Below are 16,815 nucleotides of genomic sequence, written 5' to 3' on the forward strand. Positions count from 1 at the left end.
AAACACTGGAAAATTTCCTTGAATATTCCCTGAAGAAATTCCTGGATTAATTCCTGGAGCAATATTTGGATAAATTCTTATATGAATTCCTGTTGGAGGTTTTAGAACAATTCTGGGAGGGACCTCTAGAAGAACTCTCACAGCAATCTCCAGATGAATTCCTAGAGAAATCGCGGGATGAGTCCATGGAGAAACTCTCAGGAGAAATTTCTGAATAAACCTCTTGAAAAATTCCTAGAGGAATCCTTGGAGAAATTTCTAGAGAAATTCTTGGAAGAATCCCTGGGAAAATTCTTGGAAAAATCCCTGGAGGAATCTCTGAAGCAATTTCTGGAGGAACCTCAGGAGGAATGCCTGAAAAGCTCTGGACAAATTCCTGTAGGAAGTTCTGGACAAATGCCTTGCGGAATCCCAGGAAGAATTCCTGGATAAATTTGTAAAGGAATTTTTGGGGAAATTTCGTGGAACTATCCCTGGAAGAATTCCTGGAGGAATCTCGAGAGAAATTCTGGAAGCAATAACTGGAGGAACTTCTGAAGAAATTCCAGGAGAAATTTCTGAAGAAATTCTAGAGGCATTCCCAGAGGAATTTTTGGAGGAATTTCAGGAGGAATTCCTGAAAGAATTGCGGTAGTAATTTCTGAAGGAATTCCTATGGGAGTTCCTAGATCAATTCCTGGAGGACTTTCTGAAGGGATTCTTGGGGTAATTCTTAAGAAACCTCTTGAGGAATTCCAGGAGGCATCCTTAGAGGAATTTCTAGAGAATTACTTGGAAGAATCCCTGGGGGAATTCTTGGACAGAAACCTGGAGGAATCCCTGAAACAATTTCTGGAGGAACCTCAGGAGGAATTCCTAAATAAATCTCTATGGAAAATCTTAGGGAAATTCCGTGGAACTATTCATGGAGGAACTCCAGGAGCAATTCTTAGAGTATTTTTTAATAATCTCTTAAGTTAAATTTTCTAAAATTATTTCAGGAATACATTCCTGCAGAAATACTTCGAATTATTCCAGATGTAATCATTGGAGCAATCTCTAGTGGAATTCTGGAAGGCATATATGAAGAAATCCCTGTAGAAATCTCTGAATACCTGCAGAAATACCTTAAAGGATCTCTGGTGAAATTCCCGAAGGAATCCTCGAAAAAAGCACTGGAACAATTACTGGAGGAACCGCTAAAGATATCCCAGGACAAATCCCCGAAAAAATGTCTAGTGGAATTCCCTAGATGAATTCTTGATTGAATTTCTGGAAGAAGCCATGATGGAATCACTGAAGCAAGCTATTGAAAAAAATCGTGGAGGAATTGTTCGTACTCATATAAATAGTTTACGAAACTATGAACAAATCTAAAAGTAATTTTGATTACTCAAAACTACAATACCGATTTGCATATTCACATATCGGGCGCTCATCCCGCTCAAAACTCATCTCAAGTTAGCCCCCCCTGGGCTTCCTCCAGGATAAAATCCTAGCTACGCCAATGGATACTAGCCCACCTTAATCACAGAACGACTGATTAACTTTCCGGGAAAAAATCGCGAAAGAACGCTACACTGAGGCAAAAACACTTAGGAATTTCAAAAGTCGCAACTTATGAACGAATGATTTTTCTGTTTCAAAACACGCTTATTGATTTCATAGATGTTGTGCACGCGTTCCATACCAACAACTTATGATTGTTATAAACGACATGGTTGTGAAAAAGTTATAATTGAAATCTATGAAAAATGTAACAGTGAGGGTATGGATTCCAGTTAGCTGCGTCTTATAGACGAAAAGGCATTGTATACTCACAGACCTGTTTTTAGAATTACCGGACACAAAATCAACAGGATTGAAATTCTCAAGTATCCATAAATTCTGTTTCCAAATCAACAATGGAATTATGTAAGTAAAACGATCGGTCTCTCTTAATCGATCCTAACGTTTTGATAAAAGTAACAAGAAGCAGATTTATCTGCCCTTTTTCCACCGCTGAACGCTTGCCACTCATGCAAAATTGCATTTTCAAACGAAAAGACAGTCAAACACGCTCCTTGTCGCTTTATTTCAAGTATTCGATAGAGAGAGATCGATCATTTTACTTACGCGAACCTAGAAACATGACAAAAAGTAGTATAGAATTGAAGTAGGAACTAATTCATAAAATAAACATAGATTAGAATACGAATACTATTTCTTTTGCGACATGACATTCATAATTTGTAATTTTGATTTCCATTCATATTAATAGATGAACTCAATAAGAACAAACATACGATAGTTATAATTTTGATCCTATGATGTTTTTAAGCGAAACTTATGATATTGGTAAGTGAATGGACATGGGTTTTTCTCCTCTTCAATCATAAGTGAAATGTATGACTTTCAACAATAATCGTAGTGTCGCCAAATCATAAGGGGATCTTACGTTCTTCCTAAGTTGTTTTGCCTCAGTGTAGGTATAGATACCGATATCTCGAGCGCGCATTAGTATGGGACAAATATCAAATCCTCGCTCCAGTCGACTTTTTAGAATCCATTTAGGTTCCATATGAACTGTACAAAATTTCAGCGCAATCGGTGAAACTATAATTTAGCGCAAGCGGTTCAAAGTTTTCATAGGATTTACTATGGGAAAAGTTACACTTTCAGATAAAAAATCCCAGAGGTCGTCCCTTGTCTCCTTAATTCAAATCGATCAATGTTTCTTGTAGAATAATCAATTATGAAACTTTCCTTCGAAGACCGCAAAACAATTGGATGCTTGTGGAAAAAGTTATTGATTTATTACCGATTAGTGATCCAATGAGCGGCTTTTTGTTTTGTTTTATTAGCAGCACTGTAGCTGCTGCCTTGGCTGCTGCTGTTTCTGGGGGTGGTGATGCCTCCCGCCACCCCATGTAACAACGGCAGCAGCAGTGCTGCTGATAAAACAAAATAAAAAGCCGTTCGTTGGATCACTAATTGGTAATAAATCAATAACTTTTTCCATAAGCATCCAATTGTTTTGCGGTCTTCGAAGGAAAGTTTCATAATTGATTATTCTACAAGAAACATTGATCGATTTGAATTAAGGAGACAAGGGACTCTGGGATTTTTTATCTGAAAATGTAACTTTTCCCATAGTAAATCCTATGAAAACTTTGAACCGCTTGCGCTAAATTATAGTTTCACCGATTGCGCTGAAATTTTGTACAGTTCATATGGGACCTAAATGGGATCTAAAAAGTCGACTGGAGCGAGGATTTATTTTTTCCATACAAGCGTGTACCATACTAGCGCGCATATTACCAAAGGTTACCCGAGCAAAAAACGAAGCAAAAATTATAACTATTCTTAAATTTGTAAAAAGTTCTCACTCCAGCACTGTGCGCGCATGAATTTGCAGTGCTGCGCGTCTGCGTGCTGGGAGACCGCATCAGCAGAAACAGTTCGCGCAAAGGAGAAAGATCGCGCAGCCAGTCAGCCTACCAGCCAGACGCAGACGACGCGACGATCCAGCAGAGCCTCGGACACATGGCACTGGCAGGCAATGCCAGCGCCGCGCCGGAGAAGATAGGCTAATGAAGTGGATGGATGTGGTGGCGGCGTTCGTTCACCGAAGCTCCGTGAGAAGGCGGCAATGGTTTGCGGAAATGGTGACGGCGGACGGCAGCGCAGCGGTGCAGGATGGACGATGGAAAGAAGAAAACAAAATACTTTCCATTCCAGTGATTTCATTTGTCGTTCGGTGTTCAACGAGAGCAGATCGCTTGGCGCGCGCGCGTGTTTCCACCCACTCCAGCCTATTGAGAGGTGAGGTGCCCTAGTAGTCGAGCCTCCAGAAAACCGAAATCAAAACAAACCCGCGGGAAGAACACTTTCTACCTGACGAGTGAGTGAAATTGATGGTTTAGGCGGGAGGTCTCGTTGAAGGCTTCGATGATCTTCGAAGCAACCGTTTGATAAGAGTGAGCTAATAGCTTGAGTGATAATTGATTGTGCACGACATGCAACGTGTAAATATTTGTTTTACGTGTGGACGACTGTGATCAACTGATTGCATTCGGCAGTGAGCGAGCTGAGCTTGCAACAGTAGTCGTCATTGTGTTTGCATTTTGTTCAACATATGTAAAAGCTGGCTGACTGGGTTTGCAGAGTGTTCGGACATCGTTTCTTGAATGGTTCATTGCATTTCCAATTAGCAGCTATTTGGAACAGTTAAGCCCATCTGTGTTGTGCAGTCGGATCAACCGAGCAGGTAGGTGATAATGAATGACAATTCTGGGACGAAGAAGAGCTTCGTGGAAGAATAATGGAATGGAGGGAGGTGAAATTTGATGCTTGATTTGTACATGGTGTATAGCACGTTGGGCTTCTGCTGTGAACAAACCTTTGAGTCATAAATGTAACGTTATGTGCTGTACGAGTATAATAACTACAAAATAACACAAGGTCTGGCCATAACCAGTTTTGAACTTTTTTTTCGGTTTATGCTTTTCTGCTTCTACCGAAAGCAGTGATGTGATGTGAGTGAAACACATTTTTGCATTTGAATGAGCGCAAGCACAGGCAAATACAGCCTGTATGTATGCGTTAGAATTTGGACACACGAATTTTTACCTTCTGCCTGTTCTCTGAAGCATGAAGCAGTGTGTTTCATTCACTATTTAGTGTAAATAACATCTTTACGTAGAAAAGACTGGGTCAACAATTCTACGCTACACATTACGGTTTGATGCTGCATCACTTAAACCTCGAAAACGTGCTATATATTCGCGAGATCACTCTCGATCTATACAAGCCGGATCTGTGACAAACACAAATTTTATGATGTTGCTGTCCGGCATTCTTGCAACATTCCCTGCCCACCGTATCCTCCGGCATTGGTCACCTTCATGGGTGCTATTTTCGTTCTAAAATGCAACGAACTCATGAATCATCTTTCACTTCTACATACCGCTGACCCTCCGGTACCTCTTGTTAGCACATAGGCGAGTGGACATCGGGACAAATAAACCGGAAGCGTGATATTTAACACGATATAAACTATAATATAACTGCGGGCTGAATTTACAACAGTGAGACTTTTCGCTTGGGGCGTATTCATTAGTGGGGATCAAAAACCGATTATTCGATTCGTAACCAGGTTCTAAGTCTTCTCCAAAAAAAATGAACTGATTTGATTGAAAATTGAGAGTGTTCAAGCCCTTCAAAGTTTGTAGGGGAATTACTTATGTGGGAAATCGACGATTTTCATTCAATTGACCGTAGAATTTCCCCAAGTGTCCTAGAGTGTTAGTTGACCTTTGGTACTCCTAGACTACTCTGTCAGTTACAACTTTGTTGAAGACCACATTCAAATCGGACTTTATGTGACCATCGCTACATCTTGTTTGAACATGTCAATGTTACTTCGCAAACTTTGCGTTTCAGGAACCCCCGGTCAACCAACTGGGATCTCTTTACCGATTTGTTTGCAGCCAAATTTCATGGATACTCACCATCCATTGACAATCCAAGTAATTTAAATGCCGTTGATACTACAACGGCCTTCATAATGGAAGCTTTTGAAGGGGCTTGCCCTCTGCGGTCTGTGAAGACCACACACAAGAGGAACCCCTTGGTGAAACTCTGATCTGGCGAAGCTCAGGAAACAATGTAGAAAGAGTTGAAACAGACGACGTTCTGCTGGATCGGAGGCTTTCAGGTCGGCTCGCAAGGCCTACCAGAAAGCTCTTCGGTCTGCTGAACGATCCGGCTGGAAAAACCTTTGCACAAATGTTTCCAGTCTGAGTGAAGCCAGTCGATTGAACAAAATCCTTGCAAAATCTAAGGATTTTCAAGTGAACGAACTTCGTTTGCCAAATGGTGATTTCACTTCCTCTGATGAGGAAGTTTTAGAATGTTTATTCAGTACACACTTCCCCGGATGTGTGGATATTACATCTTCGGATGAACCTGATGTCTTTTCTTGTAGTTATGATTCTTTAGCTTCGGCGCGGAGTATCATAACTTTAGAATCGATTGAATGGGCACTCAATAGCTTTGCTCCTTTCAAATCTCCTGGGGCAGATGGGATTTATCCTATTTTGCTTCAGAAGGGATTTGATCATTTCAAACGTGTTTTGAAACAACTACTTGTTTGCAGTTTTGCTACAGGGTATATTCCCAAACCCTGGCGGGATATTACTGTAAAGTTTATTCCGATAGTGGGTCGGGCGTCGTATGAAGAAGCAAAGAGTTTCAGGCCTATCAGTTTGACCTCTTTTCTTCTGAAATGCTTAGAACGCATTGTCGATCATCACATTCGTGATGTTCATTTGGCCAATGTGCCTCTTCATGTGAACCAACATGCTTACCAATCTGGAAAGTCCACTGTGACTCTTTTACACAAAGATGTTTACGATATCGAGAAGGCATTCGCTGAAAAGCAATCCTGCTTGGGTGTTTTCTTAGATATCGAAGATGCCTTTGACAACGTGCCTATTGGAAGCCGCACGAAGTCATGGTATATCTCCAATGATTTCCAATTGGATTCATCAAATGCCCAAAAACCGATATCTCTTCATCAAGGATGGGAACACTCACTTGCAAAGAGTTACACTCACTTGCAGTTTTCTCAGCTCAGGAGCGTGCAATCAATAAATGATGTATGGACGACTTTTGCCTTGTAGTTTTGCCTAAAACTTTGCCGAATAGAGTAGGGGTCGCCCACGCATACCGAAGTCGTGAGGGAGCTGAGAAGGCAACTCTCCACAAGGTGAATGTAAATTACACTCACCTCGTGGAGAGTCACTTTCACAGCATTGATACGACTTTAGGATTCGTGTGCGACCCCTACTCTATTCGGCAAAGTTTTAGGCAAAACTACAAGGCAAAAGTCGTCCATACATCATTTATTGATTGCACGCTTCTGAGCTGAGAAAACTGCAAGTGAGTGTAACTCTTTGAAAGTGAGTGTTCCCATCCCTGCTCTTCATGACATTGCGTCAAGCGGCGATTAGGAAATTGAGTGTTTGTGGATGCACACCAACACAAAATACAGCATATTTGTAGTTCCGTGTCAAAAATTGAGCTCAATCCATCAAAGCAAACCATAGTTACAGCATCTCAAACTTGGCCATTTTGTATGAAAATCGGCGTTTTTCCGATCAAATATGCACCACAGTGTACATACTGAAGTGGAGGCCATATCGAAACATATCCCTTTCGGGACGGAGCGCAAAAAATTGAAATCTCCATACAATTGGCTCAACTTTGGCTCTCCAGAACTCTTAGATTTCTCAACAAAACAACAATTATTTTTCCTTATTTGAAAGAACCACTCTTTATCTTTCGATTTCTAACTTTGACTACCTAGATAAATCGGAAATAAAAATTATGCAACAGACAACACTTTTTCATGTTTTACGGTTTTTGTCCACTTTTTGTTGACCTTGTTGTGGTAAATCTCACAGTCAACATAAACAAAAGTTTGTTTACACACAAACAAGTATAAGTAATGGCTGAATTATTGAAACAGTTTACATCACATAAAACAAAGTCTACACAGATGAAAGAAATATGCGAAACTGCTACCGGTCAACAGCACAATTGTGCTGGTTCGTCACGAAAGGGATATATACGATTACTGCGATTCCATCCAACATAATTTACGATTTCTCGAAAAATTTCTACGATTTCGCCGATTTTATCCGTCTAAATATATGATTATGCATGATCTTATTACGATTGCGAGTACCAATATACGACTCAAGATTTTCAAATAAAAAAAACAATTGGTGTTCAGCGGGAATCGAACTTAGGTCCTTTGATTGAGAACTGCGCGTTATCTGTATTGGCTATATTGCCAAGTTGAAAATAGAGAGTTCAAAGTGAATGGCATGAAACGAATAAAAATTAGCATGATACGGTGCGAGACTTGTGGTGGGAGCGTTGTTGTTGTGCATTGAGCGGCACCAAAAGTGGTGCCGTGCAAGAGGCCCGGAATTCACATCGTTGTTGGAATCTATACATCACTTATTGTAAGTCATCCATCTGCTAGTATGAAAACCTATATATTTGGTTGAAATTATTGCTACCATGGTTGGAATGTGTCAAAAACAACAAAAATACAAATTTGTGATGAATACCATTTTTTCTTTTTCTCCGTCATACAATTATGTGAACAAAACCATTTACGATTAAGATTCGTCTATTAAAAGTGCAGTAACAATCATATGCGACTGTAAAAATGAATATACGATTTCCACGATTTCATTCACTTCGTATACGACGCAAGCGTGACGCAAACGATCAATATACAACATTGTTATAGTTGTTTACGATTTCACCGATTTTTATCATACCTTTAGGTAGCAAGCTCGATTTAGCAGATTCATATATGATGTGAAGCGACGATTTCCACGATTCAAAGAAATCATATATACGATGCTAGCGAACTTGCAGCTTGACACTAAGAATGTATGTTTTTTTCACGATTCTATTCGATCCTGTGCGATCCTACCGATAGTATCTCGCACCTTTTATGATCGGAGACGACTATATGAAACAAAATCGCAATTAAAATTTTATTTGGCATGAAATGCGATTTTACGCAATCATTGTCAACAAATATACATATTATTATACAATTCTGATTCAATATATGAAAATATACGATTTTTTCCACACAATGATTTACGATATGTGGTTGGCTGGGTACCTAAGGGGCTGTTCATAAACCACGTAGACCAAAATTTGGCCATCTCAGCCCCCCCTCCCCCCTCGTACACTTTTGTCCATACAAAAATTTTAAAATTTGTATGGAGCGTAGACTTTGCCTAGACCCCCCCTCCCCCCAAAAAGTCTACGTGGTTTATGAACGGCCCCTAACATTGTTAGTCGGTATGTGCATCAGCACCCTTTTCGACCTGATGCAAAACGCTCTTCAGGTAGTTGAGGGTTGATGTCGCCAATATGGCCTTTCGGTAAGTCCGAGTAAAACATTTATTGTTTTTTCACTAAAAAGCGAAACCGTAATGGTGTTCGACCTTTGCGTTTTTTTTATTCTGAAATCAATGTGACTGAACAGGTGAAGTACGTTGGAGTCATTCTTGATTCCAAGCTTTCCTGGACACCTCATGCTGAGTTCAGAATCAAGAAAGCTTGTATGGCCTTCGGGCAATGCCGGCGAACCATTGGTGCAACTTGGGGTTTAAAACCCAAGTATATCAGATGGATTTACACAACTGTTGTTCGTCCAATATTGGCCTATGGATGCCTTGTGTGGTGGCAAAAGGGTGAAATGAGAACGGTCCAATCAAAGTTAGGCTATTGCGGCGCTCATAATAAATCCACATTGGGCGGCGGCGATATGCCCGCGAGGAGATTACCGCGATACAGACGCAATGTCAAAATCGAACAAATACTGTCATCCTCCCAGCAGCATCGCAGCAGCCTTCAGGCCGTTCATGTCGAAACAAAAGTTAACACAATGGCAACTCAGGTGGCAAGAAATCGTAATGATATTTATCGCAACATTGATTCACTATACGCATACGCATCACCTCGTCGGCTTTGTGTTTAATAATCGGGATGTTATTTAGTGATGCTGCAGGGGGATGCGGCTCCATCTTTTCCATTTCCACATTGCGTCTGTATCGCGTGCATCTCCTCGCGGCTATATCGCCGCAGCCTCATGTGGATTTGATATTAGCGCCGCATGCAGATTTTCTGACCATCAGGCCGCTCATAGTGGTGCGGTCATATTTTTGCAACTTGATGGAAAAGAAGAAGACAAACGCGTTTCGCGGATTTATCTTGCAAGGCACAATATCTCCAAAGGATGTGCTTAATGGCGATGTCTGGAGCGTTCTCTTCAACTCCTACGGCATCACTCGAAGTTCTCTTTGACGTTGCCCCACTACACATTCATCTCAAACAAGAAGCACTTTCTTGCACTTACCGCCTATGGGTACTTGGTTTACTAGAGGAAACTCCTGTGAACCGCAGTTCAACACACACCTTGTTGTTTCCACTTTTGGTGAATTGGGACAAAGTTGTCCTTGGTGCAAGTGATCTTACAATTGCTTGTAATTTTCCATATAGGACATATAGGACAAATTCCCTTCCCGGGAAGAGTGGATATCTGGTTATCGAAGTATTTCAGACGGCATCGTATGTTACACTGATGGCTCCCTTCTCGAAGGTCGGCTGCATCAGTCTTATTCACTTGGTAGACACTGCACCGTTTTTCAGGCCAAAATCTTTGCCCTTATGTGCGGAGTGCAATCAGCACTTCATCAGCGCTTAATGAGCAAAGTAATATAGGGTAGGTAATCAAAAGTTGAACGAAATTGCGGCTTTCCGAAGTAGCGCAAATTTTGAGTGATTTTTTCTTCCACATGGAAATAATTTACTACGGCAAAATCGTATGTACATGAAAGCCACGGGTATAAGGTGTTAAGTGGTAAAAAGTTTGTATTTGCACCGAATTTCATTGAAAAATTCGATTATTCGTCAACAATGATTTTAATCTAAATTTGAACCATCGTAATCATAATTTGAACCAATTTTAATCTTAATTTGAACTACTGGCGGCAGCAGCTTGAGCATCTCCCACAACAGCCAATTGCGTGCTGAACAATAGAAAAACACATGGATCTGCTAATTCCCATAATTATTTTTCATTAGGCAGTGGAATTTCAGCTAAGAATGTTCTAAACTCTTCAGGAACTTGGAAACTAAATTTGGAATTTTTCATCCCCCTAGAGTAAACAAAGCAACCACTAGCGCAGTCTGCAGGCCAACACTGGAAGCTCGCCCCCGTTTACTAGTTCAAATTTAGATTACAAATGGTTCAACTTAAGATAGCATTCTCCAAGAAAGAATTACTTATGTTTGATAATTTTATGACAAATAATGCAGAATATTATTCGGTTGGTCGATTCTACGATAAATAAGCTTTCATTTGACGTGTTTACATATTGCGTGTGATACAATGCATGAGCTGTACGAGTGCATAAAAAATGTGCTTTCTCTGGGGGGAAATGGGTGGAATCACAGTGATTTTTCAATTGCCTGTTTTCCATGACAAAAACGCTTTTTTCAATGCTTTTAAAGTCCATGTTATCAGGTTATATTACGGAAAGCTGTTTAACATCTTTTTCGGGACAATATTTGCCTAAAAAGTACGTCGTTTTAATGAATTTCGAAATGGTTTAAATTAAGATTACAATTTGACTAGTTCAAAGTTTGATTTCTTACCCTACTTCTGCTCGCTTGTCGAACTCAAATCGAGGAGCTGAATTCAGCAAACGCTGTTCACCTTGTATGGGTACCTGGCCATTCTTCCATCGCTGGAAATGAATTGGCTGATGAGTTAGCTCGCACTGGAGCATCACATGACTTCATTGGTCCTGAGCCAGCTATTCCGGTATCCAAGTGTTGGGTGAAGCTTCAGATTGACACCTGGGCTGCCACTCAGCACAAACAATACTGGAATAGTTTGGAGTCATGTCGTCAAACAAAATTGTATTGTACTGAGCCATCTCCAAGGGTGGCGAAGTATCTTACAAATCTGTCAAAGCAGAATTGCAGCATACTGATCAAAGCATTGGCTGGCCACTGCCGACTCAGCTATCACATGGCGAATATTCAGCAAGCTGATTCATTTGCCAGTGATAGCTGTGAATCCGATTATGGAACTTCGTATCATTTAATATGTAACTGTCCAGTTTTTGCGCAACTGCGTTTCCGAGTACTCGGAAAACACTTATTAAGTGAAATTGACTTCAGAAACCTGAATATTCAGGACGTTCAGCTGTTCTTGACCCGCTGTGGTAAAGAGCTATAGGCTTTCTTTACGTTTTATTCGTTATCACAGTGCCCTTCTCAGGGTGCTGTTTGAACCCATTGTGGTACGCTTATGCGTTATTATGGTGTCCTTTTCAGGACACTATGTGAGCCCATTGTGGTACGCTTTTGCGTGTATGACGATCGTATTCCCTTACCTGTCCTTTCCCCTGTCCTATCCTTTTTCCTTCCCTTTTCCGTCAGGTAAATGATGAATAGGCTCGTGTTCATGGCGATGGCACAAATTTCCCAAATGGAGGAGAATTTCCCCCCGTGTGCGTCGCGTTGCCACATGCGGGGAGGACACAACTCCGGACAATCTTGTCCAGAGGATGTGTAGGGATGAGTAGAAGGATAGAATGCCGATTAGGTGGCTGCGGGGAGAACATCCTAGTAGCGTTGCTGTCGTGGCGTCGGTCTACTGGGTTGGATCCGAGCCCGCAGTTGGAAAGGGGTCCTCCTCGACAAGTACAGCCAAGTAGAACGTTGGATCTGAGTGTGTGATGAGGAGGAGTGTTGGAGTAGGTACATCCTTGACGAATGTGAATTGTAAAAATGATTGTATCTAGACTGAATAAAAAAGGCATTAAACTGGTAACGATATCAGCCAGTATCTACGGATTGGAACAAAAGCTTCCCTTCTTTGATTTCGTTTCAACAAGCTGAATTTTCCATGCGTCGGTCTGATGATCTTAACGTCGTGGCTTGGGTAGCGGTGGTATACTGGCGCTCAAGCTGTGCGTTAAATGCGTCCTTGTCATCAGTGCTTGCGGAGTGTAGTTCGTCCCTTGATCCTCAACCTGCACTTTCTTTCGTCGATGGGACACCAGCCGATCACGCGTCTTTGCATTTGCATATCGCTCATCACGCTGAAAGCTTCTACCAGCTCGCGTGTGTTGCCACAGCTCTGATAGATGGTACGATTATCTCTAAACGTTCATACCATGGATCCTGTCCAACACATCTCCTGCAGCGCTACGATGCTGAAACCACGGTCCTTCACCGAGTCGTTAGTACCGAGTTTTCTATCACATGTCCTTCTCAGTCACTGACGGATGAAACACCGGTATTCTATCCAAAATCCAAGGACTTTAATCTTCTTAGCAACATCACTTCCACCGACTTTTATCGTAGTTTGCTTTCCATACAAAAATGAGCGATTGGTACGAGATGTCCTCACTCAATGGTTTTATATTTTTAATAAACAATTTCCGATGTACCTACTGCAAACATGAATACAGTCAGGTTTTTTTTTACGCGGGGGATACGTACTGCGTAAAAAAAACTCAGTTCAAAATCCAAAAAAAAAACGCGTAAAAAAAGTAAAATAAGACTTTTTTTTGTATGGATTTTTCATTTACGCAGCCGCGTAAATGAAAGCCGCGTAAAAAAAGACCTGACTGTAATGACAAAACAAAATCATAGAAGTAGTCGGTTCTATCATTTTCCAGGATTCTTTGAATAAACGGCCGTGTGTGAATATACTAGACTAGATTAGACTAGACATGTGAAATTATTGTTATTGATTTTGGTTCGACTTTCAACAATTGTGTGTATTAGGCCTGTCCAGCTTTTCAAAAATGTTCTCTGATTCTCAAGTCCACCCCCATATTTTGATTGGCATCCTAAAAGAAGTAACTGGTCAAAATTTCAGCCAAATCCATTAAAATTAAGAGGTGCATCAAATCAATTTTGTGTTTTTCGAATATTTTTGAACTTCAAAAAATCATAACTACACTAAAACATGTCAAAACTTAATTCTTTCGGCAGAAATTGAAAGCTATTCTTGTTTGCTACAACTTCTCCGAACAACGTGTGCCAATAGAATTGAAGGAAACATGTGTAATTATCACATTTGTAATCAGAAAAACCTTAAAAAATTGATTTTTTGATAGATTTTGTTCTGGAACACCTTAATATACGTAATAAGTTGGATTTTTCAAAACGGCATCATATTCTCCAATGTTTTTTGGTTATTTGCTTCTCTGGCACCAATGCTGTAGGAGTTGAGCAAAAATTACTAAAATTCGTGAAAGCCAAATGTGGCCTAAAAACTAGCTTTTCGGGTGCAATCACGCTTTGGCGCACAAAAAGTGGCATCGCGTCAGCACTGATATGATAGCCAACACCTGTCATCGCGCTTGTTTGTTATCACCCGTGGTAGGGGGTAGCCAAGGCAAACTACTAGGAAGCAAAGCTACTACGTTCGGTACAATTTCGCGCCACAACGTGATTGCCTCCAAAAAGGTAGTTTTTAGGCCACATTTGATTTGCACGAATTTTAGTAATTTTTGCTCAACTCCTACAGCATTGGTGTCAAGGAAGCAAATAACCAAAAAACATTGGAGAATATGATGCCGTTTTGAAAAATCCAACTTAATAAGTAAATTAGGGTGTTCCAGAACGAAATCTATCAAAAAATCAACTTTTTGAGGTTTTTCTGATTACAAATGTGATAATTACACATGTTTCCTTCAATTTTATTGGCACACGTTGTTCGGAGAAGTTGTAGCAGACAAGTATAGCTTTCAATTTCTGCCGAAAGAATTAAGTTTTGACATGTTTTAGTGTAGTTATGATTTTTTGAAGTTCAAAAATAGTCGAAAAACACAAAATTGATTTGATGCACCTCTTAATTTCAATGGATTTGGCTGAAATTTTGACCAGTTACTTCTTTTAGGATGCCAATCAAAATATGGGGGTGGACTTGAGAATCAGAGACCATTTTTGAAAAGCTGGACAGGCCTAGTGTGTATTGGTTAACATGCCGCATTTGTGTGCCCGGATTATCTCCCATGCAGGCCAAAGAAAGAGATATCACGCACGACAATCGAAAGAAGAGCTCAAATGGCACACTTTGGTAACCAAACAGCTGGTTGCGGGCCTCTTGTTGTTGGCTTAGCCCAGCTAGCAGCGGCTACGCGACACGATCGCGTTTCGTTTCATATCGCCTGAACCGGAGTCATAAATCGAATCCAGTCGACCATCATCGATCGACGGGGAAATAAAAACGTTTGATCGTTGTACGGGACGAGGGAAAAAGTGAAATGACAACCGTGTGGTAAGCCGAGCAACAAAAATGCAATGTGCGCTTTACATGTGCTCGAGATGCTAGGAGATGAGGAAGTTGCAGTGTGAGCCACAAGCTGAAAAAACTTCGATGATGGTAACGTTGTTGTGTGCCTCCTCCTAGGGGGATGGCAGAAGAAGTGGACAATAAAAAAGATCGATTTATTTGCAATTAGGAAACGAATCGATCGAGCTGGAGGACAATCGAACACCACAAAGTGATGCCTTTGTGGGCGCTAAACGTGTTGAAAATTACTTTGCAGTGAAGTAAGAGGTAATTTGGAATGGATTTTACCTCCAAATAAACGGGTTGGCACACGACGACGGGTTTAAACGGTAATGGTTCTGTAATCTGGTAGATTAATTTGAATATTTTATCTTTTTTATAATTCTTATGCCATGATGGTAAAATAAGGAACGGAAAACAGTTCATAACGCCATTCAGTTAGTTAATATGAACTATACAAATTCCTTAAGGCGAAACTGGATCCATTTCCTCACTTTTTGGTTTTTGATTTTTAATAAAATAAAGAAGCAATATTTTCAAAATCAGTTTTCGTACACATGTAGAGTATGAATCAAGGTATCTCCTGAATTTTTTCCTGGTGGAAAATGTTTTTCGTTTTTGCACAAACCATTTTTAAACTAAATTTCACAAAAAAATGGTTTCCGCAAAAACGAAAAACATTTTCCACCAGGGAAAAATTCAGGAGATACCTTGAACCAAGCTCTACATGTGTACGAAAACCGATTTTGAAAATATTGCTTCGTTATTTAATGAAAAATCAAAAACCAAAAAAATGAGAAATGAGGTGCTTCCAGTTTCGCCTTAACTATTACATTTTGGTTTTGTAATAGTTCTCAAAACCTCCACGAATTGTACTTGGTATACCTATTCTCAAAAACTGCTGCCAGGCTTAGAGTCCACGGCCATGAGTTTTTCCATAGAAAGATCAACTACTATGGTGGCCCATTTACCCAAAACAACCATGATTTTTGCGCACAGTTCCATCAACCCCCAAGCGCCGTTCATTCAAGTGGCTCATGAATAACCACCGCGCACCGGCGGCTTTGCGACACACAGCCTGCGTTCGATGGATCATTATTCGATCGTCAATCGACAAACGGCTCGCCATAGTAGTGAATGAATTGGATAGCAATTTGCGCCCGATTCCGTCCCTTCTGCCTTCTCGGTTTGCTACTCGGGCGGTGTGGTCATAATTTCACGAGCTCTCGGCTTTTTCAATGACTCTTGAAACCTGTTTCCTCCGGGTAGAGGTACCAAACCAACAACCACCACCACCACCACCACCAGCGATATCTATCCATAACCAACGAATCATGTGTTGCTGATAAAGTTGCCATACACGCGGTGGTAATGGCAATGGGTCTCAGAATTTAGTTGTAGTACTCCGTCCCAGATTATTTACTCTTCAAAGCGAATTAACAACGATATCTCGACAAGTTATTGATATTCAGCTTTTTATTCCTCAATCACTTAACCTAATTTACAGCTCTTGTCCACTAGGGCACTGCGTGAGCGTTTCCAAATGGAAGCTGCATTTACACTTTGTACAGCGCCCAAATGAATTCTATTCTAATTCTACTATAACGAACTGGTCGCCGTTGCGCTGCTTTCACTTTCTACTCTAGCATGGTAGAATGATGAGCACGAAGATGTTGATGTGTGGCTGTTGGTTGTTCGTTTTTCCAGTCCGATTGGGGGTCCATTATGAGTTGCCGTTCGCCAATGTCCAAGTATCCGGGTCCATTTGAGCCATGGGCTCAGAAGAGGGTCAGTGCCAGCTGCTCTCAGGGGGAAAAGAGCAACTGACGAAAGTGCCGGGGCTGGGATCGAACCCATGACCATCTGCTTATGAAGCAAACGTGTGCCCAATTGCGCCACGGGCCCGGCTTCATAGATGTTCCACTGAAAAGATT

The 16,815-nt window shown here is 40.9% G+C and overlaps 1 protein-coding gene across 1 annotated transcript in view; it reads left to right on the forward strand.

Moving 5' to 3' along the window:
- The first annotated feature begins 3,625 nt into the window (after positions 1–3,625).
- Positions 3,626–16,815, forward strand: part of LOC109425125 (protein yellow) — a 79,040-nt gene continuing 65,850 nt past the window's right edge. Inside the window, exon 1 of the mRNA XM_019700322.3 lies at positions 3,626–4,228. The gene's annotated coding sequence lies outside the window, so the exon portion shown is untranslated. The remainder of the gene's footprint in view (positions 4,229–16,815) is intronic.

The sequence above is a fragment of the Aedes albopictus genome, chromosome 2, assembly GCF_035046485.1.
Source record: "Aedes albopictus strain Foshan chromosome 2, AalbF5, whole genome shotgun sequence".
Taxonomy (NCBI): Eukaryota; Metazoa; Arthropoda; class Insecta; order Diptera; family Culicidae; genus Aedes; species Aedes albopictus.